The sequence below is a fragment of the Hyaena hyaena genome, unplaced genomic scaffold, assembly GCF_003009895.1.
Source record: "Hyaena hyaena isolate Hyena2069 unplaced genomic scaffold, ASM300989v1 scaffold_386, whole genome shotgun sequence".
Classification (NCBI taxonomy): Eukaryota; Metazoa; Chordata; class Mammalia; order Carnivora; family Hyaenidae; genus Hyaena; species Hyaena hyaena.
In genome coordinates, this window is record NW_024081020.1 from 627,046 (window position 1) to 652,078 (window position 25,033).

The 25,033-nt window shown below is 52.9% G+C and overlaps 1 protein-coding gene across 6 annotated transcripts in view; it reads left to right on the top strand.

Annotated features, from left to right (window-relative positions):
- The window catches only part of PPP2R5C (protein phosphatase 2 regulatory subunit B'gamma), a 131,363-nt gene that overhangs the window by 32,234 nt on the left and 74,096 nt on the right, over positions 1-25,033 (top strand). The window lies entirely within an intron of this gene.

Sequence of the window (25,033 nt, forward strand, 5' to 3'; positions counted from 1 at the left end):
GAGACACAGACTTTGAAACAGGCTCCAGGCTGAGCTAGCTGTCAGCACAGAGCCCGTCGCGGGGCTCGAACCCACGAACCATGAGATCATGACCTGAGCCAGAGTCGGTCGCTTAACCGACGGAGCCACCAGGCGCCCCGACAGATCACTTTAAAGTGAAATGTGTAATGTCACAGTTGTGCCCTCACACAACAGTTGTAACTGTCAGAACCTCCTCTAAGGACCGTGTGGAGGAAGGGTGGGACAGTCCTTCTAGGTGACTAATAGTCCATATGACTAAAATGCCAGACAAGATTTTTCAGATCCCAGGGTGTATCTGGGGCAGATAAACCACGCGAACTCTCGATCTGCTGGAACAGAATGGGTGCTGCTCTTCTCTCCAAACCGTCCTTAACAAAGCTGGTGGAAATCCGCACCCACAGTGACCAACCTGTGGGCTGGGCTACGCCTTCATTGCTGTGCCCAGCGTGTGCCCAGGAAAGAGCCAGGGGTGACCACAGACAGCATTTAGACACTTTAAGGGCAGGAACCATGCATAAAAACAAAATGTAATTGTGTTTAGATTTGAGTTAGTCCTTTAAATACTGACTCTTTAGCAGTAAGATAATTTTGTTGCATGTAAAATAGGCTTTTTTATAGTTTTAAGAAAGATATCGTACAATCACAGATTTTTTGGGGGTTTGTTTTTTCTGATCTTATTAAACACTTAGCATCCTAGTCATCTTTTGAACCGAGATCATTCTGAAATGGAGTTATTTGATTTTATATATTATACCACACTGATTTTTTTTTTTTTTTTAATTATAGCCAGGTTGGATTTTTTTGCTGTTGGTCGAGTCGGTGTTTGTTGTCTGATTGTGGAGGGAAAAGGTAGTGAGGTGTATTCACCTGAAAGAGCCCTGAGTTTTTAAGAAGGGGTAACCTTCAGGGACCTAAAACTAACCTCTAATTCAAACAGTGGAATAATTTCTAATTTCAGAACTTGAAGAACACGTTGCTGACTCGTAGTTTTTAGGGCAAGCCCGTTAGTGTGCCGTTTAGCAGGATTTATTTTACTTCTGCTGGTTTTCATGTTCTCGACCCCTTAAATCCGATCGGCCACTCTGCTGTGTGTAACCTGTGCTGAGGGTCAGGAAATGTGACCGAGAGGCACGGCCCCACCCCCAGAGCCACTGGTTTTGTGAGGAGACCCACACAGGGGCCCTGGTGCAGGACGGACACTGGGCGGGGGCTGGCGGAAAGGTGCTGGGGAGCTGCAGCTACCAGGAGTGGGTGACGCCAAGGGCTGCCTCCCCTCTCTGGGTGCCCCTTGCTTTCCATTTAGGGAAGAGGGGTCTTCCACACAGAAGGGAAAATGACCTCCCAAGGTCACACTACCCACACATGGTCAGGCAAGAATCCAAACCGAGGCAGCTGTTTTGTTTTATTTGGCATCTTTTTTTAAAAACAGACTTATTTTAAAATAGAAATTTTGGGAGCTCCTGGGGGCTCAGTCGGTTAAACGTCCAGCTGTGGCTCAGGTCATGATCTCACGGTTCGTGGGTTCGAGCCCCGCATTGGGCTCTGTGCTGACATCTCAGGGTTCTGTGGATTGGATTGGATTCTGTGTCTCCCTCTCTCTTCTCCTCCCCTGCTCACACTTTGTCTGTCTCTCTGCCTCTAAAAATTAAAAGATAAAAATTAAGAAAAAAAAATTTTAAATAGAAACTTTGACGGTTTGACCACAGGATTCTGAGTGTGCTTTTCCCAGTGCCTTATCCACATTCATCTGTCTCGGTGGCCTCTTGTGGATAACAGCTTTGTGTTATCCAGTGTTCATTTCTTCCTTTATTTTACAAATATTTGTCAGTTCCCCACCACCAGGTGCCAAGCAGGTCTCTAACCCGGAACCTGAAGCCAGCACTGGCCCAGCTTCCCGAGTTGACAGTCCCCTCTGGGGCGGGGCCGTCACGTAAACAAATAAATCAATGGGATCACAGACTGATTAGGAGTCCCAGTGGGTGTGACCTTACCGTCCGTCAAGTAAGCTGGAGTTTGTAATTAATACGGTGACTTAGCGTACCCCAAAACGTTCAAGTGCGAGCAAACATGTTATTGGAACTTCTGTAAACTTGTGCGTCTGTAGGAGAGAGCGTCACCTGAACTTGATGGCTGTAAATTTAGCTTGATGACTTAAATCCTGTGCTTCCAGTGCCGCCCAGGAGAACTGCCCGTGAGCAGTGCCCTCCGCCGTGGCCGCTGCCCTGCGTGGCTGTGGGGCACTTTGGATGTGGCTCGTGCAACTCAGAAACCGGATTTTTGAGGCTATTTCATTACCGTTCCCCCAGATTTAAGTAGACTCTTGTGTCCAGTGTATTGGAAGCTCAGGTCTAGATGTGGATCCACACTTCCTCAGGAAAGGGCCGGACAGCCCCGGGCACCTCGGAGCCGCTGCCGTAGGAGCCGCTGCGTGTAGCTCTCGTGTGGTGTCTGGTGAGGTCAAATGAATTGTTTCCTTTCCCGGTGCATGGGAAAGTTAATGTTACTTTTATGTTACGTTACTGTGTCAGAAAAAAACGTTTAAACATACTTTATCGCTTACACAGGACACTGGGTCTCAGAGTCCACCCCAAACCCCAAGTCTGAATCTTTTTGGGGACCCTTTCTTGGAAGGGGGCATCTATAGCCCCAGAGCTCTTTGGGCCTATTGCCTCCAAAGCTCGTGTTCTTTCCTTCCACAGAACCATAGCATGAATACTGGAAAATGACAAAATTAAGGATGGAGCTACCAGACCAAAAACAAAAAACAAAACACCAAAAATCACTTTATTACTGAAAAGTGCTAGCCATCGCCTGAGCTCTCTGCAGGAGGTAATCACTGAGCACAGGTCACCATGCCAATTACAGCGATGACGGAGAAGTGTGACACGCTGCCAAAATCACCGAACAGTGACACCGAGTAGGCCACGTGCTGAAATGGCGCCCACAGACCTGCCCAACACAGGGTGGTCACAAACCTTCCGTTTGTAAAGGACACGGTGTCTGCGAGGCACAGTAGAACGAGGTGTCGCTGTAAGAACTTCTGGCTGTGACCGCGGCCACAGGCGGTCAATGAATAGGCGTGTCTGTGCTCCAGGAAAGCTTTCTTGGCAAAACCAGGTGGCGAGCCAGACCCGGCCCGCAGAGCAGGGGCCGCGGACCCCTGTCGTAGGCCCTCCCTCGGGTGTTTTTAATGGCCTGTCGATGCGGTAAAAGATGTGGCACTAACAGCCAGGTTCAAGGCCGGAATCGCCAAGCCAAACAAAATGTCAATGGCCCGAGAGGAGACAGCTCTTGATCCTTTCCCAGCTGCCTGAGCCTGGCCTTGGGAGAGTTGACTGCTCTCCTCTCGTTCTAGTCGTTAGTAACCTCGCCCAGTTGACGAGTCCGCCTCTGAAAGCCTGAGAAGCAGCGTGGCCTGTGGGGAGCCCACGGGCAAATCATTGCTTCCACAGAATCCCATCGTTCCTGGGAAGTCGAGGTCTAACTGCGGAGAAGTTGGGTTTCTCATGAGTAAAATGTGCAGGGCAGCGTGGGAGTCAAAGCCCCCTGCGTCCTTTCCTCCCCGCCCTGTCCGGTGGCTCGGCCTTGCCAGGGACACCCGAGCCCGGTGCGGGCGGCTGGCCGGGCATCCGGCACTCCCTGGCGAGGTGAGCGCCGTGCACGGTGAGGACGGCGCCCGCCGGTGCCCACGTTCCCCACAGGCAGGCAGGAGGGACGCCCAGTGATGACCAGGGATCGAAGGCCCCTCAGAAGGGCAGACGGGTGCGCCTGTCTCTGGAAGGTGGACTTTGCTTCACAGACATCGCATGTCGTGTGCCTGCCGCTGTCCCCGAAGTGACCCTGTGCAGGAGGCTGTTTCGTGTTTGTGAGGAAACCCTATGCGTGTGGAAGGTAACCAAAGTGACGGAGCTCTCTTGGAGGGGGGCGGGGGGGGGGTTGCATCAAGTCTGCACACCTTTTCTTAATTAGTCTTCCTTGAACTTGGGTATGGTAAGTTTTCTGGTCATGACTCCTGCCTTAACAGCAAAAGCTAAACCCCCCGAGTGTTTTTGCCTAAAATATGTTGATGGTGAGAAAAACATGAGAGAGACATAAAGACATGAGGTGGACAGTCAGGAGGGGCGTGTGTGCGTGTAAACCTTGGGAAGGGACAGACTGCTCACGGGCAGCGTGGTGTGGGCGCCCGTCCTTCTTGCCTGGCAGCTGGGTGCACACGTCGGATCTGGCAGCAGAGTGGCTCTCTTCCAACCGTGCAGCGCGTTCCCAGCACTTTCGTGAACACCCGACTGACCGGGTCCCCCCCCAACTGGTGTGTCCCCTCCCCAAGGTCACCTGCCAGGCTGCTGCCGGCCACTGTCCCAGGAGAGGCAGCGATTGTGGAGCGTGTGGGGTCAGGGCCATGTCCTCCCTGACCCCGCCAAGCATCGTGTGTTCTAGAAGAGGGGTCCCCTCGCCCCGGGCCATGGGGGATGGAGGAGCCGGAGTCCCCTCGCATGTGCTCCTCTGCCCCACGTCCCGGTGTGGGGAGGCGATTGGAAAGCTCCCCATCACGTGCGCCTTCTGAACGTCCCTAGTTTCGTCAGTGGAATATACTCACGTGTCCGCCATTGAAAACTCACCTCGGGCCTCCTTGAGAGGGTGCTGCACCGCACCCATCCGTTCTCAGTGTGTGGGGAGGTGACGGTCCCCTGACCTTCTGTCCCGTTTCACCACCTCGTCTGCCAGCTGCTGATCGTGGGCTCCATTTTCTTAACCTCCTCCACAAAACATAAGCACCCTGAGGAAGGTCACAGTCAACCGGATATTTCTCATGCCGTCTAGCATCATCCCTAGAGTGTGAGCGCTCAGTCAGCGTCGGTGGGTTGAAAATAAAAAGCTGTCTCTCTGAAGGTCCATCCAGATATTGTTTATTTGGCGTAGCTTTTAGGTAATTGCTCGACTGGTCAAATAGTATTTGTCTGGCTCATGAGCTGTACAAGGTAACTACCTAAAAAGGTGGACACAGGTAGCCACTCCGTGCTGGGTCTGCCTTCAGACTAAATCTCTTCCCTGTTAGATGGAAATAGCAACACCCAGGATATGGAGATACGGAGAACTCTAGAACAGGGAGCCATTGGTTTGTCTTATGAAGGTGCCTAAAGGACAGTCGTTTCTTTTCAATCTTGGGAAGACACTGGCTAGAGTCTGTAAGGACAGAGTGTCACAGCAGGTCAAGTCTGGTTTTGGCCCTAGAACTGTTCATAAATCAAAAGGTCCTCTACTAAAAAAACAAACTAAAGGCGGGTAACAAATACAGTGAGTGAATCTCTGTTACCAGGTCTTCATTCTAAAACGAAACCAAGTCAAACCTGTAGCAGACATTCAGGGGCGGTTGGAGAAAGTTGAGAGCTGCGGGGAATCCACTGTTTCTGGGTGCGGGACGGGTGTGGTGGTGTCGCAGGGGCCATCCTTCCCCTTGGGGCCTGGCGGGGAAGTTATTTAGGCGCGCAGAATGATGACCTCTGCAGCTCTCCTGAAATAACAAAGAGAAAAATGACCACAAAGCGGATGCACCAAGATAGCACCTGCTGAATCTGGATCCCCGTGGTGTCCATTTGACGTCTGTGTAGACTTAAACTTTTTCATAACTGGAGAGAAGTATCTTAAAGATGTTCTGCTTTAGGAAAAAATGCACCAAGGAAGTGTAATGATTCAGAAACCGTTTTCAAAGTAGCGAGCGGTGGTCTTTTACGTTCAAGTCGGCTTTTCCTCTTTTTGCCTGTATTCCACCGTGGACAGAGCAGTGGGTGCTGGCGAAGTAAGCAGGGAGGGCGGGCCACCCGGGCAGGGTAGCATTGAGGCGCGCGGCCCAGCACCCAGTGCCCACGGGCACAGACAGCAGCACCATCTTACCAAATGGTGTTTTGGGGGTTTACACCCTTTTTGATGTTTATTGGCATCTTTATTGGCCTTTTAAAGTACCGTAACAGCCTTGAAGACACACTTGAAGATAAAACCAAGGTTCCTCTGAATGAGAGAGGCGAGGTGCTCCTTGGTCAAGGGTGGGGGTCCCCACTCCCCACACCCACCCCAGCACGGGCTGGGCAGGGCCATCTTGGGCAAGCTGACTCCTCTGGGCTGGGAGATGGGCGTCTGCATTGTATGAGGGTGAAAGGAGCGAATGCGCATCAAGTGCTGAGCAAGGTGCCCACACGGAAGGCCCCCCACACGCTGTCCGCCTTTCCCACAGGGCTCTTCGGGGCCCAGCCCCCTACTCACAGCTTGGTTTCTTTCTTCTCTTCCACTGTTACCTCTGCCGGCTCATCTCGAAGCCTGTCCGTCTCCCCACTTACCAGGCCTCTTGCAGTTTGCTGGTCGTTTCACCGCCCCGAAGAAATCGGTGTCATCCGTGGTCCTGGAGTGTGTGCGTGTCCTGCTGATGCAGACCGCGTGTCATACAGTAGCAGTAAGACGATTACAGACACCATCTCGGTGGCCTCCCTGGCCCCTGTGCTCAGCCCTGCAGCTCTCTGCATCCAGTCTGCTCCGTGAAGCAGGAGATGAGCATTTGCTTCCATCTCCCCCCCCCCCCCCCCCCCCCCCCCCCCCCCCCGTCTTCAAGGCTTGTGAAGGTCTTCCCAATTACGTTCGTGAAGAATGTTCTTTTCTGAGTCAGAGGTGCATTATCTGTGATCGGTCCCACACAGGGTGACCTGGCTTGTCGTCCCCCGTCAGTGGTGCTCAAATGTGGCTTGTGACACTCTGGAAATTGACTTCCAAAAGTTTACTTCCTTGGTGTCCAATCCCATTACACTAAATTCCTCTGAGTTCCTTTTTTGTGTTGGGAGTTTTTCATTACGACAGTCTGGGAACTCGGTGGGAACTCGGTCTCCTTAGATCTTCGTGTTTTACGAGTTGATACTGCCGGGTTTGCCCCTGAGCCTCGCGCGCCAGCCTATGGGGTTCTGCACATGCTCCCTTGTCTCAGATGCACGTGAACTTCCAGACTCCTTTAGGGCTTCTGTTTGCTACTTGTGTCATTCACAGTATGTTCTGATTTCGGCGTTTTGACTCACGAAGGTCTGAGAACAGCACTGTTTCACTGTAGGGAACAAGCCCAATGCGTCCTAATCACAGGCGCCTCATCCTCGGTGGGCGTCAGGGGCGAAGAGGCGGGGTGGGTGTGTGCGAGCATGTGTGTTTGCATTTGTAGGTGACTCGGGCACACACCCAGCTGGGAAGTGGCCTTTTCACCTATAAGTAGTAGACCCACCTGATCCAGGGGTGGCCCTTGGGGACTGTGATTTCCGAACTCTGAAGCTGTGAAGGTGTCGTCCCTGCACAGGGCAGCGTTCACAGGTGCGGTCCGGGGCCTCCTGGAGCCCCAGCGATGCTTTCGAGGCCCGTGCTGTGTCCACGAGAGCGCCGAGGACCCATGTGTCTCCATCACGGGGTGGCGGTCGACGCTAGTGGCACAGCGGCAGCGGTGGGGAAAACTGCCCCTTCCACAGAGCAAGCCACCGTGTGCGTTCCACCAGGCCAGCCTGACCTAGAAATGTCCTTGATGAGGCCTGGCGTGGTTGGTTTTATTAGATTTCAACGCTTGCCCCCCACCTGTTAATGTTCTGGGAGGTGGAATGCGGAGTGTGGGGGCTCACCTCGAAAACTGAACCGTTGTGTGAGTTGCAAGCTGAACGAGCCACTTTTTTCAGCATTTTTACTCGAAAGAACAGAAGGCAGACAAACTGCCTTGAAAAGTGATCAAGTTGGGGCACCTGGGGGCTCAGTCAGTTAAGCGTCTGACTTTGGCTCAGGTCATGATCACACGGTTTGTGGGTTCAAGCCCCGCGTCAGGCTCTGTGCTGACAGCTCAGAGCCTGGAGCCTGTTTCAGATTCTGTGTCTCCCCGTCTCTCTCTGCCCCTCCCCCACTTGCACGCGTGCACACCTGTGCCCTCTCTCCTTCTCTCTCTCTGAAAAATAAAAAACATTAGGAAGAAAAAGAAATTACCACTTATTGAATGTTAGTGTAGAATCAAAGAAGAATATCCAGTTTTTGAAAAAGCCATTGAAATGCCTCCTTCTTCGAATAAACATGTCTGCGTGGGGCTGGGCTTTTTTTTTCCCCCATGTACTTCAACTAAAACACCATATCGACAGAAGCAGAAATGCAAATCGTCCTATCCTCTGCAAAGTCAGACATTAAAGAGATCTGCAGAAATGTAAAACAGTGCTGTTCTTTTTGCTAATTGGGGGGGGGGTGGTAGTGGTGGTAAAGTTATTTTCATAATATTTAAGTTCATACAAAAATGAGCCTTTTCTTGTTTTAAATGAATTAATAAATAAATCCGGGAAACCTCCTCTCACCTGGTCAGTACCAGCAGGTGTGACCCACGTCCGCCAGGCTCCCTAGGGCCATGTGGACCTTTGAGAGCACAGCGGCTCCTGACACCACAAACACTGGAAGCCACTGGCCTAGGAAGCCTCTCTAGCTGGGGCTGGACGGGACCCTGACCTTGTCTTTACCAAGCCTCTGTATTTGTTTCTCTTCCCCGCCCCTTCAAAAAACAAACAAAAATCCCAAATTAAAGTCAGCTAATAATGCAAACAGGTCTCTCAGACCGCAAGGAACTGGGTACCTGTGTCCGGCCGCCGTGTCCCTGGCGGTAAAGTCACCCCAGGACCCAGAATCTCCCTTTCCGCCTTAGTCCACTTCCTTGTGTTTTGTTATTAATCTTTTTAAAAACTCCATATGTGCATATACCCACTTAATTTTTTTTCCTTACAAACCTAAAATTCTCTCTGGCCTTATCCCCTCGAATCACTCTCTTACCTTTCTGTCACCTCAAAGTGAATTTCTTGGGTTTACTGTGTCTCATTCCAGTGTGTGTGTGTGTGTGTGTACATAATGTATGCACTTATTCACAGAAAGTATATGGTGTTTTTGGCGGGGTTTTTTTGTTTATTTTTGAGACAGAGAGAGACAGAGCATGAGAGGGGGAGGGGCAGAGAGAGGGGGAGACAGAATCTGAAGACAGGCGACAGGCTCCAAGCTGTCAGCACAGAGCCCAATGTGGGGCTTGAACCCTGAACTGCAAGATCATGACCTGAACTGAAGTTGGACACTTAACCAGCTGAGCTACCCAGGCGCACCTTGTTTCTTTGTTTCTTAAGGAAAAAAAGACTGACACTGACAATAAATTATGTTTAAAAAAGAAAAAAAGGAAAGGAAAAGACTGACTCAGGAGCAGTTTTAGATTTCCTGGTGATGACCAGCTGGCTGCTCCTGACAGCACCCGAGGCGCCCCACGGGGCCCATGTCGTACTGCACACGCATACGTTGCGTGGACTCAAGTGTGCTCCCCCCATCTTTCTGCTAATTGGGCTGAAACTCTTGGGCCAGGTGGGTGGCAGGGAGGAGCACCCAGGGGAGCACCTGCCACACGCCGGGGGCCAGCCCGGGGCTGTCACAGACACTTCATGCCCACAGCCAGCCGAAAGAGAAGCTCCGTGCTCACTTCACAGGCGTCAGAAACGATCCCCCGAGCGCACCTAACCACGCAGTGAGTGCGACACTGGGCTGCCACGAACATGGACTTTTGTGTCTCCACACTTGAGACCTGGTCCTGAGCAGACATTTTACTTTCGAAAGCGTCGCTGGGTGCCCGGCTGGCTCAGTCCACAAAGCGTCCGACTCGATTTCATTTTGGGCTGTGATTTCATGGTTTCTGGGATCGAGCCCCAAGTCGGGCTCTACACTGACGGCACAGAGCCTGCTTGGGATTTTCACTCTCTCTCTCTCTCCCACCCGTGCTATCTCTCAAAATAAATACATAACACTTTAGAAAGCATTGCTGACTTCTTGGTGCCTGCTCTGAAAATGTTTCACTAGAGGTTGGAACATTGAGGTCTTGTTAATTCCCTGGCCTGTCCCGTCCTCCCCACATACTGGTTCCGGAAGTCTGGCCCAGTCCTCCCAGAACCCAGAGCTCTGTGATCCAGGGTTAGGGCCTTGCCAGGGTCCTTGACTAAGTCTGCACACCTTCCTGAATCTGCAAATGCCTTACTTTAAAGATGCATTAGAGGGGTGCCTGGCTGGCTCAGTGGGAAGAACGTGGGACTCTTGATCTCGGGGTCCTGTTGAGCACAGAGAGTACATAAGAAGGTATAAATAGATACCTACGTAGGTGGGCGAGTAGGTAGGTAGATAGGGGTGCTATTGATTAAATTATTTATCTTCGAGGGAATTGAGAGAAAGGTGCTTAGATTCACGTTTGTCTCCTGTCCCTGAGGACAAAAGCATGTAATGCGAATGAGCAAATTCCTCCTTTAATTTTGTCCTTAAGGGAGATGCTTTGCAGTAGAAAACTTAGTGACTGTCCAGGGAGTCAGGGGTCTTTCAGACTCTGATAAATCCAGAAATTTTTTCTCTTTGCAGTAAAGTCACAAATGATACTACGTTGAACAGGTATTCATTTTAAAGGTTAACAGAAATTGGTACTTGAAGCCACATTAAAACATCTTGCATCCTCTTCCCTTCCCCGCCCCCATGCCCCTTCCTCCCCGAAATGTCTCCTTCTGTATTGCGTCCCTTTGTTTTCCAGATGAGGCCTTCACAGGTTGACTTTTCTAATTCAGAGGAGACACTATCAATAGCTGTGAATCCTGCACTTTTTGTGTATAAGTTTTGTGCATCGATTAAGTGTAAATGTGTATCAGAATATTAATCTTGAAAAGTTCTGCATTGGGGCGCCTGGGTGGCTTAGTCGGTTAAGCGTCCGACTTTCGCTTAGGTCATGATCTCGCGGTTCGTGGGTTCGAGCCCCGCGTCGGGCTCTGTGCTGACTGCCAGCTCAGAGCCTGGAGCCTGTTTCAGTCTGTGACTCCCTCTCTCTCTGACCCTCCCCTGCTCACGCTGTCTCTCTCTCTCTCTCCTAGAAATAAATAAAACATTAAAAAAAATTTATAAAAAAAAAAGTTCTGCATTTAATTTTGATATGAGTTGTAATTACCTGTGTTCAATTAAATGGACAAAGACCGTCCTGCCTGCCTAGGGTGGAAAAATACCTAGTGCTGGGTACGTGTGCTTGAGTGCGCATGTGCATGCACACATGTTTATTTAAAGCCAAATACCCACTTGTAAAAACCGGTTGAGTTTATAGTCTTGTTATTTAGTATCTGGGCTTAGTCATATGCCTATTTGAGCTTTTTCTCTATTTTAAAAACAGACAGAGAGCCTCCTTTAGAGTGAAATATAAGCTAAACTTGGACTCCCCCCGCCAGATAATTTTCTACACCGAACTTCACTTTTTGTCTATTCAGAAAAATAATAATAATGGCAAAGGGAAGTTCAAGAAGCGTGTTCAGGGGCACCTGGGGGGCTCAGTTGGTTAAGCATCCGACTTCGGCTCAGGTCATGATCTCACTGTTTGTGGGTTCGAGACCCGTGTCGGGCTCTGTGCTGACAGCCAGCTCAGAGCCTGGAGCCTGTCTTCGGATTCTCTGTCTCCTCTCTCTGACCCTCCCCTGCTCATGCTGTCTCTCTCTCTCTCTCTCTCTCTCTCAGAAATAAATAAAACATTAAAATTGAAAAAAAAAAAACAAAAAACCACGTTCAGGAAACCTCCTCTGGCAGAAGACAGGGATTCTCGGCCAGTTCACAGCCCTCACTCTGGCGCCCATAGAAACTGATATGTGCCACCCACATACGTATTTACACCAGCTGGGAGCGTGCGCACCTGCACAGGGCCCCCCGCGAGCCGGTGCAGGCCCCGCATCGCCCTCTGTGTGTGCTCCTTGCCTGTCGTCTGGTGTCCTGGCACCACCGTCGTCCGTTTGTTCCGGAGGTTTCTCAGACTGGTGGAGCCGTGGGACACGGGCTGCGGGAGCCCCGGCTCCCAGGAGCAGTTGGGTGCTGGCTCTGCACGGGACAGACGCCTGAGGAGAGGGCGTACCTGCTCTTGTTTGTCATTAGCACCTGGGGATCGTTTCCATCTTCAAAGGTCCTCCTGTGCGTTCATTACCGCCCTCCGCCCTGGGAGGCAGCGAGCAGGCGTTCTTAGTCCCGCCTCCGCTGCTGTGGATTTGGACCAGCCAGGCTCCCCCACCTGCCCGCCGTCCCACGAGAAGGTGGCCGGGGCTGGGGCCAGACCGGAGGAGCACCCAGGCTTTCTGACTCCCTGCCCTGGGCTCGCCCCCTCCGCGTGCGCCCAGGCCGCTCTCACGGGTGTCTTTATCACCGAGATCCATCCACGCAGAGCTTTCTGCCCTCGGAGTCCCAGAGGGGCGCAGGCACGGGTGCCCACCAGGTTAGCTGGGCTCTGGCGTCATCGAGAAGAGAGGTGCCCATTCTGGCTCCTGACAGTGAGGCCATGCCTCGGGAGCGGGCGGTTCTGAATGAAATCAGACTCGGGGGAGCCTCAGGGGGTGCTCCCTGCCCCTCGCCTGCCTGTCCCCCGCCGCACGTGGCCCAAAACTCCTATCAGAGAAGTAGATGCTGCCCAGTTTGCACCTGGTTTCAGGACCCCCGCCCCTCCTGAGAGACTCCCGAGTGATGTGGTATTTTAACCAAAGCTGACAAGAGCGGGCTCGCGGTGAGGATTCCTCCTGAGCAAGTCCCCCGAGTGAGTGCGAAGGGAGACAGAGCATTGTACTGATAGGACATCGCCATGAAGGTCTGGTGGGTGAGGCAGATTCTAGCTGAAACCTCGCTGGAAGCTTAGTATAGGCATCTGTCCAAGGGGAGAGGGTAGTAAAGGCGACTATTTCTTGGCGATGTATACAGTCGAGGGGATGTTTACGTTGTAGTAGAAAAACAGTCGATGAACTCCTGTTCCTCGTTTTCATAAAGCTCTGCAAGCATTTCCTTCCTCATTCCCGGCTTGTACTGACCCCGTACGTGAGCTCTCGCCGACCAAAGCTTTGGTGTGGCAAACCTGTGCCCTTTGCTGTGCCAAGTAAGCTTAAAGTTAAGACTAAAAATGTCTAGTTAAACGAGCTCATTTCAAAGGGAAGGAGAACTTTTTGAAATATACCGCGCAAAGCAAGAACAAAACTGAGTTTTGACCCTCTGCCTAATGGCCACCCACAGCTCTGTTTCATTCTTTGGGCAAATATTTAGAGATCGCTCCCTGGGTTGGCAGTATGCTGAGTGCTGAAAGGGCATGTCTGCACCTGCTTGGGCCAGGCCCGTGAGAGGGTGAGCGGGCCCTGTGGGCAGGCCAGGGCCTCCCAGGAGAAGGGACACCCTTAAACCCATTGATGGTCCCCAGATAGTGCTGGGGGCCGAGAGATTGAACAGCACACCAGAGAACATGTGGGGGTGGGGTGTGGCCACACGGTGAGAGAAGTCTGGGGAGGGGGCTACATCGAGTAGCGCCTCTTTCTGGACTGTAAAGGGGAGCGCGTCAGAGCAATCGAGTAAAAAAAAGTCAGTGTGTGGCATTATGAGGGAGGGCAAGCTCAAGACGCATTGAGTGGCTCCCTAGCGAAACTCAAAATGTAGACAAACTAGAAGTGGCATCTTTGGTGGGGAGCTGTGAGCGTTTCCGCCGCGCGCGCGCGTGTGTGTGTGTGTGTGTGTGTGTTTGAACCACGTGAATGTATTACCTGTTCAAAAAAAGGAAAGGGCATAACATTAAAAGCAGGCGCCGTATTACTGGCGACCGATCTTCATGCTCAGAATCGGGGGCTGCTGTTTTACTGTGTCTTTGTAGTTACTGCTGTGCTCCTAGTCAGTTCACTGACCCAAGGCCAAGATCATGCATTTGTGTCGAGACTCGGCCGGAATGTAAGTTCGCTGGCCCGCGTCCTAGCGTGCACGCTCCCCGCCCTCGCGCGGCCTGTGGGCGTGCGCACCCTCACTGGCCAGGACGGCAGAGCGCGAGGATGCAGGTGGAGCGTGCAGGTCAGTGTCCCCTAGACGTCCCGGCCAGGGCCTCGCTCGCATTCTGTCGTTGTGGTTGTGGCCTGATGTTCGTTACTGCGTGTCGTTAGGTGAGTGAACCCGTTTTGCCGTATTTCAAACCTTGTCGCTGTGCCGTCGGCCCTGCTTCAGACCAGATGCCTGCTGTCACCCTCAGCACCCAGGGCTTTCAGGAATTTCTGGGGGTGGGAGGGGACATTTGAGAAGGAAGTTGGGGGAGGTAGGGCCTGGTGGCACAAGATGGGAGAGGGGAGGCCTCCGCAGGAAATCAAGGCGGAGACCGTGAGGTGGGAGGCGCGAGGAATGGAGACGAGCCGACCACAGGCTGGGGACGTGCGGAGGGGCCCGAAGGGGCACGGTGAGGGGTGGCAGTCCTGACTTCGTCGCCGCACAGTCTTTGTGTGTCTGGACAGTGGTCCCTCGTCCCAGATGCGCTTGCAAGTACCTCCTCCCGATCTGTTGTCTGCTCGCTTTCTCCAGGGCATCGCCGGGAGCACAGGAATCTCTCATTCGGGCCAAGTCCAGTTTATCTGATTTGTCTTTTGCTGCTTGTGGTTTTGGTGCTAAGATTTAAGAAACCACTGCCTAATCCACAGATCTCCTCTGTTTTTCTTCTAAGAGTTTGTAACCTTAGTTGGTCTTTGATCCATTTTGAGTTAGTTTTTGTAGATGGTGTTAGGTGAGGGTCCAACTTCGTTCTTTTTCAAGGGGACATCCAGTTTTCCCAGCACCGTTTGTTGAAAAGACTGTCCTTTCCCCCACTGAATGGACTTGGCACACTTGTTAAAAATCACTGGACCATAATGTGAGGGCTTGTTTCTGGACTCTCTGTTCTGTTCCGCCGGGCTATACGTCTGGAGCCCAGCCTTCACTGCTGCAGCTCTGTGGGAAGGCTTACAATCAGGAAGTGTGAGTCCCCCAGCTCTGTTCTTTTTTAGAATTGTTTTGTATTCAGGGTCCCCTGTGTTTCCCTGTAAATCTCAGAACTGGTTTGTTCGCACTCCTGGCCTCCCTGCAGCCCCGTCCAGGCCAGAGTCGGTTAGATCAGGCTAGTGCAGTCCAGATTCTTCCCCGGCAGCCCCTCTGCGCCCGAGCAGGGAGAGCCCGCTGCTGTCGGGAGTCTGGGGCCCAGGCCTGACTCGTGACTCGGTCCACCGGGGACCCCCAAAGTGCTTACATTTCCGAAGTCTCTGGTTTTGTCCTAAGAAGCTGTATGAATTTTGTATTCTATTTCATACTTGCAGTTGATGTAAAAGCGGTTAGGGCGATCCAACTGCATTGTAAAACTGATGTCTGTTCCAGGGCGTGCGGCATGCTTATCCTGTGGCTTTCCCCACCCCCCAGAACACACACCCCAGTCTAGGAGGCCGAGCTGGGGAGACCCTGCCTGTCAGAGGCCTCCTCTTATTTGTAGTGGTTGGCTTGGCTGCGTGCCGTGTAACCTCTCTGGCCTCCGTCCACACGGAGTACAGCGGCACTCCCTCCCTGGTTTGCACTGTGTTGGTGTCTCTTGCAAAGCTTCCATCCCTTTCTGTTGGTTCTTGTGCTAGACTTAGATCTGGTCGGTCTTAGCCATCAAAAAGATTTCATTCTTAGAGGAAAAAATCCATTTCCTTTTGGGGGAGAGGGGGCTCCCTTTGGCCAGGGAGTCACGTCCTTAGTTTACCTGCGTTCGGATGTCCCAGGGATGGTGGTCCAGGGTCAGTCATGCCCAAAGGCCCTTGCCACCCTGGGCCAAGCAAGGTGTTTACCTGTCCAAGGAAAAAATCGAGGTGTTGTCGTATGGGTTTTTTATAAAGCTGAATTTATTAAGTTTACAGGAGCATCCTTCATTCTAAGATTGTCCTTTGTGCTGTGAAAATGTCTTTTCTGTGATTTTTTCTTTTTTTTTGGTAATGTTTTTATTCATCAGTTAGGGCGGTAAGCCAGTGCTGTCCGTTGGCAAGATTCTTAGTGAGATTGTGCCGGTCTGTGAAATCCTAACTCCAGAACATCCTTTGAAGCCACAAATCTCAGATTTGTACCTTGCTTGCATTTGGAATTACCACATAAGCTTAAGCAATTTGTGTAATTTAAGTGCTCATTTTTTGTACTTCCTTTAAATGAAACGTCCAGACTAGGCAAATCCACAGAGATCGGAAAGCAGGATAGAGGGTGCCAGGGCCGAGGGGAGGGAAATGAGGTGGCATTCCTGGAAAGGCGTGGAAAGTGGGGTGGCTGCATGGTACTGAGCACACTACAGCCCGGGTTTAGTTGTTCACTTTAAAGTGGTTACTCGGCTCATCGCTTACATGGAACACCCAGTGCTCACATGCTGCTGGATCACTGAAGTCGACTCCTGGAACCATTCTTATGCTACATGTTAACTAACTTGGGTTTAAATAAAAAACAAATAAATAAGCAAAAAGATAAAATAGTTAATTGGATGTTAATGCAATTTTACCCCAAATTTTTATTTAAAAAAATTTTTTAATGTTTATTTATTGTTGAAAAAGAGAGAGAGAGAGACAGCGTGAGCAGGGGAGGGTCAGAGAGAGAAGGAGACACAGAATCTGAAACAGGCTCCAGGCTCTGAGCTGTCAGCACACAGCTCGACGCGGGGCTGGAACCCACGAACCGTGAGATCATGACCTGAGCCCAAGTTGGACGCTTAACCAACTGAGCCTCCCAGGCGCCCCTCACCCCCAGTTTTAAAAGCCCGTCCTCCTCATCAGTGCTGGTACACGGAAGGCCAGAGGGCGGGACGGGTGTCTTACCAGGTTCTGTGATTCCAGTGAGCGTAGGATCCATGCTTAGCACGTGTGCACACTGGTTGTTTGTGTTTCCAAGTGTAATCAAACCCCTGCCTTGGGACAGTGGAAAGGTTTGTTCTAACACCGTGCGGAGACTCCGAGGTCGTCTTTATTGTCACCCCAGAAACAGTCTGCCGTCTCCAACCTCTTCCGGCCTTTCCCACTGGAAAGCTGCAGTTTTGAAATCACCTTCAGGAGAAACCCAGTTAAGGTAGTCGTGTTGCTGGCTGTGTGCTCCACATCGCTGGGACGCCGGCCACCATGCTGAAGGCAGGTGGTTGACTTCTGTCCCACAAAGCTTAAAAGGGGACTTGGCCTCCCCTCCCCTCCAAGAAAGAAAGGAGGGGAAAAGGAAAGCCCTACATTATTTTTAAGTGAGTAAGAATCCTTTTTATGAATTCTGAGTATAGCATTGTTTTAAGACTTTCTCTGCTTGCTGCTTCCAGAAGGAAACACAGTGGGGAACTGCTGGGCTAGGGCCCCGCCTGCCCCGGGGGGTCTGGGACGACCCCCACACCCACTGCTGTTTCGGTGTCTTTGTTTCCCGACAGAAAGCTGTGGCCTTAACCTCTGTTAAACTACTGAGTGTGCTTCACGTGGAACGGAACAGCTGACCTCTTCCAGTACGCCAGAAAGCGGGATTTTTTTTCAGGGAAGATGGTTTTTCCCCTGACTTTTGAGTCTGTGAACGTCTGTGCTTTGTTGGTGTGTCGCCAGTTTTCCGTGCATGGAGCCTGATGGTAGAGGGAAGGTCCCGGGCACCAGGGTCCTGCAGGGGGAGGGAGAGGGGAGCGCGTCTCAGCGTGGCACCAGCTTCTCCCCCACGGCACCCCTGTGGGGACCTGCAGCCTGCGTTGTCGAGGGGGCGTCGTCTCCTCATCTGCTGTCTCCTCGCTGTGCCGCCAGAGCCCACCCTGGCTTGGCGCCCACGGGGACGCAAGGGGAGAGATGTCGGGCTGTCTGTGGGCCGCCCTCGCGGGGCTCCTGCCTCGGACACTGGACCCGCGTGGCTGTGTCAGAGCCACAGAGGCCGCGAGCACCCGCCTTAGGCCGGTCGTCAATGCAGAAGGTGTGGTTCCTTAGCTTTCTGCCCTGAAGTGTCGTTCCCTACGTGTGCCACGTCGTCCTCCCGCCTCCTCCCGGCGCCGAACATGCCCGTCCTCAGGACAGAGGGCTCCCAAACCCACCCGTTCGCATTGTACACCCGCTATAACGTTTGCTCTCCCCGAAACCTCCCACTGTCACTGGCGGACCCACGTGGGGTTTCGGAGCCACACGCCGCTCTCCCAGCGCGAGGCCAGGAGTGACACTCAACAAGCCACGATCCAGCCCAGAACTGGAAACAGATCCTCAGCCATGGCTTTGAAAGTTCTGACCTGATTCGGTCCTGCTTTGAGGCCGACAACAGCGGCGGGTTGGCCCAGATCCATTACCCGGAGCTGCAGAGAGTCCAGCCGTGCGGGTGCTGCCGCGGGGCCGCGTCCGGGAGGGCGGCACGCAGCAGGCTTGTCCCTGCACCGAGCACATCCTAGCAAATACCCGGCAACGGCGTGTCATCGAAACGTAACACAGTCGCATTCTTCTGTTAAACCCGATTTTTTCTGAGCTGGGTCGGGTTGTAGCTGTCCTATCAGATAGGACAGATACGTGTGTTCAGTGGTGTGAGTGGAAAATTCAAGTCCACAACGCAGGGGCCACGAGGATGAGAGAGCCTGCACTTGGCGCATGTGCGGCAGAAGGCAGGCGGGAAGACAACGTGAGTCTCCAGGCTGGCAAGTCAAGCGAAAGCTCACTCAGGTCACAGGTGCCATGGGGTGAGGGGAGCGAGCCACTGACCGAGTGACAGGGATGGGGGGCGGGGGTGGCGGTGATGCAGGTGGCTGGTGGGCGTGTGGCCGTCCTACTGTCGATGTATATACATCCCGCACGCTTCTAGGCACTTTTCTGCCCGTGTCTGTTACACGCCGGTGAAGAGCATAAAGGCCGCCAGTCCACGTGCAGATAACAGTGCTGTGCGTGTGTGCAGGAGGGGCGCCTCCCTCCGCTTTGAGCAAGAGATGTGGGGGGAGCGGTGGTGTTCATCTTGGCGCAGATGAAATCGGGACCTTCTTGTCCGTGTGTGTGACGTCTTAATGGAAAAGATGTGCTTGCAGATTTCTTAGGGTGCTATTTATATTTTGGCTACGTCCAAAAAAAGATGATGATGTGGCCCAAAGTATTAGAAAATCTGCAACAGTATGAAGGCGCAAGGGGCCTAGAAGCCACTGTGGAAGGCTCCCCTTTCCGAGCGGAGCTGTCGGCAGTTCCAGAAGAATTTTATATGACCAACGGGCGAATGGGCACAGCCTCTTTTTAAGCTCCTTTTGGTTCTTGATGCCAAAACCTCGCAGGGCGCGCAGGGGAAGGTGCTTCCCTTCCTGTGTGTCTGTGAGACGGGATGTGCCTCCTGATCAGAGAAGTAGCCGGCTGTGTACACTGGTTGCAGCGGAGTTTAATTTGCGCAAAGACGATCTTGTCTCCACAGCGGTATTAGGATGGAAATTTGAAGGCAGGCCTTAAAAGAACTAACTGCTTGGTAGCTGGGACCAATGGGGAGGCCCTCACGGGTCCTAAGTGGTTTCCGGTTATAGATCAGAGACAGTGGAGGGTCCACAGAGACCAGGAGGCATCGACCCCCATCCTGTCTGGTCTCCCGGTGACAGCAATGACAGTGAGGACAGAATGACCTCCTTGCCCCTTGTTCAGGCAGCAGGTGGAGGCCTCAAAGCCTGCACGGTGCAGAGCAGTAACAGTCAACTCGGAAATGCATAAGCAAGGTGAAGGTGGGGGGCCTTGTTTTATTCTTTCCTTTATACCGTGGGGAGGCCCCGACCCCTCCAAGTGTGGCGGGTCCGCTGTTGGTGGCACAAGAGATGATCTCAAGTGGTGCAGTGTTGCACGCCATCTCCGTGATTTTTAATGAATATAAAACGTATAAGTAGCATGTCAAATCCATGATTTCCTGGGTTTTTACTGCTCAGGACAGAGCCTCGTCAAAATTATGTCCATTTATAGAGAAACACCAGGTAATAGCATGACTCTGCACAGATGTGGCAAAATCGAGGTGTCCATGAGTGCCTAAGCCAGGGGAAGCATGGAGTGGGCCCCCTCTCACCCCCCACCCCACCAAGCGCACTACAAGACTGTCCCTCGGAGTCCCTCCAGTCTCTCCCGTTTGGTTCTGAGCACTGTAATGCTGGTGGACTGGACCTTGGAGGCCGAAGGGTGGCCTCTGGCCCAGCCCAGACCTCCCTTGTTGTCTTGCCCCACCCCCCAGGCCCCGCTGTCGCAGCCCCCTGGTGCCCACACTCAGATTGCCCTGCGGACCCTAGCTCGTGCTCGGTGGTGCAGCTCCAGCAAGTTACGTAACCTGATGAGTAACTGTTTCTTCATTTGCAAAGTGGGAATAATAAATCTCCCTTGCAGAAGCACTGTGGGCATTCAGTGACAGGAGGAATGCGTGCGCTTGGCACCGAGTCTGGGGCAAAGTGACCGCGGTCGTGTCTGAGTGACGGTGATTAGATCTGCCCGCTCCTCCCCATGTTTGCGAGCCCAGCACCCACTTGGCGAAAGTGATGGGTGGTAGCTTCGGTGCGTCGTCCCTGCTCCGGGAGTGTTTACGCCTGGGCCCGAGGTCACGAGAACCTTCAGCCTGGGTGGCCTCTGTGGCCGAGGGGGCGGGGGGTGGGAGATACGCCATGGATACTGGCTGGAGGCGGGGTGTTTGTTGGCGTGAGCAGGGACGTGGGCTTCCGTCTAGGAAGGCTCTCCGCCCTCGTGGTGGTGGTGAGGAGTCTCGGCCGCTCTGTCTGACGGCAGCAGGTGTGTTTTAAGGAGATGGGGTCATAGCAGGTCATCTGGGAGATTTCTAGACTGTCTAGGGGTGACCAGATCCCCTGAAAGGACTGATTGAATTATGTGGTTTGATAATTCTTCAGGAACTACCCCCTGGGTAGCCCACTGTTCTTAATTTTGCATCCGTTCCTGGCTCTGGTCACTGAAAGAGCCCTCCCTGACGTTCCATTCGGCTTCTTTCGGAAAGCACACGGGGATGAAGTTAGAGGACCCGGGTTTGAGCTCCATCTCTCCCAACTGTCAAGTCTGTTCCCTGTTCCAAGATGGAATGTTCTAATGGGGTTGTTCTGAGAATCAGGCAGCATTCTGTTTGTAAATACGTTGTCTAAACATCAAAGTACTATAAATACTCTAAATTTCTCTCTAATATGGCTGGAAGTGCTTTGGTTTTGACCTCCTGTCTTCATTGAATCCAAAGTTTAAAAATGGCCTCTTCCTAGCATCCGACTCTTGATCTCAGCTCAGGTCTCAATCTCAGGGTCATGAGTTCGAGCCCAGCATTGGGATCCTCACTGGGCATGGAGCCTACTTTAAAAACGGGGGGCTGATGGGGTGCCTGGGTGGCTTAGTCGGTTAAGCGTCCGACTTTCGCTTAGGTCATGATCTCGTGGTTCGTGGGTTCGGGCCCCGTGTCGGGCTCTGTGCTGGCTGCCAGCTCGGAGCCTGGAGCCTGTTTCAGTCTGTGACTCCCTCTCTCTCTGACCCTCCCCTGCTCACGCTGTCTCTCTCTCTCTCTCCTAGAAATAAAAAATAAATAAAAAAATAAAAATAAAAAAAAAAACGGGGGGCCGAGGGGAAGATGGGGTGGCACTTGGGTGGCTCAGTCGGTTAAGCATCCGACTTCAGCTTGGGTCATGATTTCCCCAGTGCGTGGGTTCGAGCCACGTGTCGGCCTCTGTGCTGACAGCTCAGAGCCTGCAGCCTGCTAAGGATTTGGTGTCTGCCTCTCTCGCTGCCCTTCCCCCACTCGTGCTTCCTCGTTCTCTCAAAAATGAATAAACATTTTTAAAAAAATGTTTAAGGGGGGAGGGGTGGTGGGCTTTTCCTCTGATTGGCCAAACACAGTCCAATCCAGGCAGTTACAGCACACGCAGAGGGTCACCTTGAGGGTCTGAGCGGCAGGGGGTGCCTGTCCACCGGCCCCCAGAGCCTGTCTGGGGACCGAGGGCCATGCTGACCCGGCCTCCTGCGTGCGCACTCCAACCGCTGGGCCCGCTCGTGAGGGTAGAAGCACTGACAGCAATACGAGGCCAGTTTCAGGAGGGGGTGACCTTTCCAATCTAGACGAGACACCATCTTCCCAAAAAAGGAGATGAAGAAAGATCGTGACAATAAATGGTCCCCGGCTTAGGCCACCCGTAATTGAGTCTGAGGAGGTGTTTTCCTGTCCAGCTCAGGCAGCTGCTCTGGGAGAGAACTCTTCCCAGACTCCATGTCCTGTAGGTGAAACTCGAGGCTCCAGACCTGGGCGTGTGAGTTTCTTAAAATTATGAGGTCCTATAACGCGTGCTTAATGAAGGTCGGGGCCATCAAGGTGCCTGGGGCCGTTCGTACAAAGAGTTTATGTGTTCAGGTGCCAATTTGTTCTTATCGGGAATCTGGATGGAGTTAGAGGAGCGACTCTGTATTACACAATGGGAAAACCAGAATTGAGCCCTCTGATTGGCCATTACGACCCTTGCCTCTCCCAAGATGACTGCCAAAAGGCTCCGAGAAAAAGTCCTTAAATCTTGGAGACACTTCCTTAACTTGAGCCCGCGTGTGATGCATCCCAAAGCAAACCTCTGAGAACGGGTAGGTCTGGCAGGAGCTATTTGGCGTTCTCCTTTCTCGCCAGATTCCTGGAGAAGCGTTTTACTTTTAGGCATGCATTCAGGGCACATGCACAGAAAGGAAAAAATGCAGCCTGTCTTTTGACGCCAGCCTGGCTGGTGGCCTCGGTAACCGTACCTGACAGTGCAGAGAGCGTGACGCCTTGGCCCTCACCTTCTAAGGAAGGGTGTCTGGAAGCCATGGCACATGACCACGTTCCGTAGCCGAGGAGGTGTGGGGGAGGCGGGGCGGGGGGCTGCAGAGGCAGCCTGGGTTCTGGGCCCTGGCCAAGAGCTCGTAGGTGCCTTCCACCAAGGAACTGACCCCATCTGAGCTCTGCGCTGACTTCCAGCTGGGGCTCATTGTACAGTCTGGGGGTGTCCGAGAGAACTGAGTAGAGGGGAAATGTGATGGTGCAGATATTTGGGGGGGAAGTAGTATTACTAAGTCAGACTTGGAGTGAAGGCAAAACCCCAGACATTTCAGTCTGTGTCAAGGGTTCCTTCGTGGGTCCCACCCTCTCATCTGTGCTGCGGGCCACTGGGGAACTTGGCGCCCGTGTCAAAGTCATGTCTACTAGGCACCGGCGATTTTAATCCACAGTGTTTGTTTTGTTTTGGGTCGAGGAGCGTCAGTCCTTAGGGTGTTTCTGTCAGGGTTCTGGCGTCTCCAGGGACACAGACACCAGTTCTGTCTGGACCAGGAGCCGTGAGACCCTGCTTCTTCCTGAAGGCGAGGTCTCAAAGGGCGGCTGGCTAGCTGGCCCGGCCCAGTGTGGAGGCCGGAGCTGTCCCCTCACCAGGGTGCTGCTTGTGTCCCAGAGGCCATCGAGGGGCTCTGAAACCATTACACCGCCCTGGCTCAGACGCCGGCCTATCCCTTTGACACCCTCGCTTGTGGTTGTTGTGGAAAGAGTAACGGACCCTCAGTGTGCTGCTGTGAGCTCTGATGACACGTAGTGCATACTGAGAACTCCATAGCGGTGAGCTCTTCAGTGTCCCTTAAAAGACTTAAAAGTAAAAACAGTATAGAAAGTAAGATAAAATACAGTGGGGAAATTCGATTTTCAAAACCGTTCGAGCAAATTCTTCAGTCCCCAAGCAGAAACAAGAAGCTAGACTTGAGGCAGAAGCACCTAAGATGCTGTGTGCATTCGAGGCCCCGGAGCCGAGCTGTGGCCGGGAGGCCCCTGCCCCGGAGAGCGGGCTCGCGGGGCCCGACCACGGGCATGGGCAGAGGCTGCCAGGCCACACTCTCCCTTCCCCGCTCACTTCTCCCTTCCCCTGCCAGCCTCCAGGCCAGAGTCCTGGCACCCGGGGTGGCACACATGCGCCTGGCCAGCATCTGGGCCACTGGTCAGCCGATAGTGCACATGGGTTGTTCTCTTATTTTGGAAATTAATATCTCAAGTACCTGAAGACCGTTCTTTTTCAAAATGCTATTTAAACTGAACAAACTTATACATAATATCTCAGTGCTAAACATCTGCCTGGGGTATTGTGTACATTTTTCTAGGAAAACAAAACTTAAAGATTTTTGTCTTTTTTTTAAATTTGTTTTTTAACATTCATTTGTTTTTGAGAGAGAGAGAGACAGAGCACAAGCGGGGGAGGCACAGAGTGACAGAAACACAGAATCGAAGCAGGCTCCAGGCTCCAAGCTGCCAGCACAGAGCCTGACGCGGGGCTAGAACTCATGAGCCACGAGATCATGACCTGAGCCGAAGTCAGACACTCAACCGATTGAGCCACCCAGTTGCCCCAAAGATTTTTATCTTTAATTTTTTTATTTCAGTAATTTTAAAAGTTACATTTATTTTATATATGCATCATATACATTACACGTGTATAATGTATATATATGTTATTGGATATAACAAATGAAACAAACGTGAATCTTCTAACTTTGGTGTGAAGTACTGAAATGAGATGGATAAAATCTAATAGTGTTAAAAAGAAGTAGCGAGTAAAGGGTATGTTACCCAGAGGCCAAAGAAAGGCAGGGACCGTGTCGCTGACGGTGGGTGAAGCTGAATTCAGGACAGAACAGGGTCCTTCAGGCAGGATAGCTCCACCAGCCCAGAGCCCAGGGCCCCCGATGGCAGAGGGGCCAAACGGAGGAGGCGAGGTGGGGGGAGCCGGCCCAGACCCCTACCCTGGAAGGCCAGGGGGCCACCGCGCAGTAACGGCGGGCCAGGGCAGGCCTCGGGCGACAGGCGGTCAGAGGCTGAGTGTAGCATCTCCCAGGTCACCTGGAAAAGCTCTGCCGCCTCCGGAAAGCTGAAGTAAGTAGGACCCGTAGACTGCCATCACGATGCAATAAAAACGGCAGTAAATACAGAGGGAGAAACCAGGCCGCCCTCGGAGGCCCGCGGGGCGGAGGGGGCGTTGCTCCTGGCGGGGCCCCAGCGGGCGCTTCCCTGTTGGCGCCGCGGCTCCGCCTCCGCCCGGGGCTCCTCCTCCTCCGCCCGGGGCTCCTCCTCCTCCGCCCGGGGCTCCTCCTCCTCCTCCCCCCGGGGCTCCTCCTCCACCCGGGGCTCCTCCTCCTCCGCCCGGGGCTCCTCCTCCTCCGCCCGGGGCTCCTCCTCCTCCTCCCCCCGGGGCTCCTCCTCC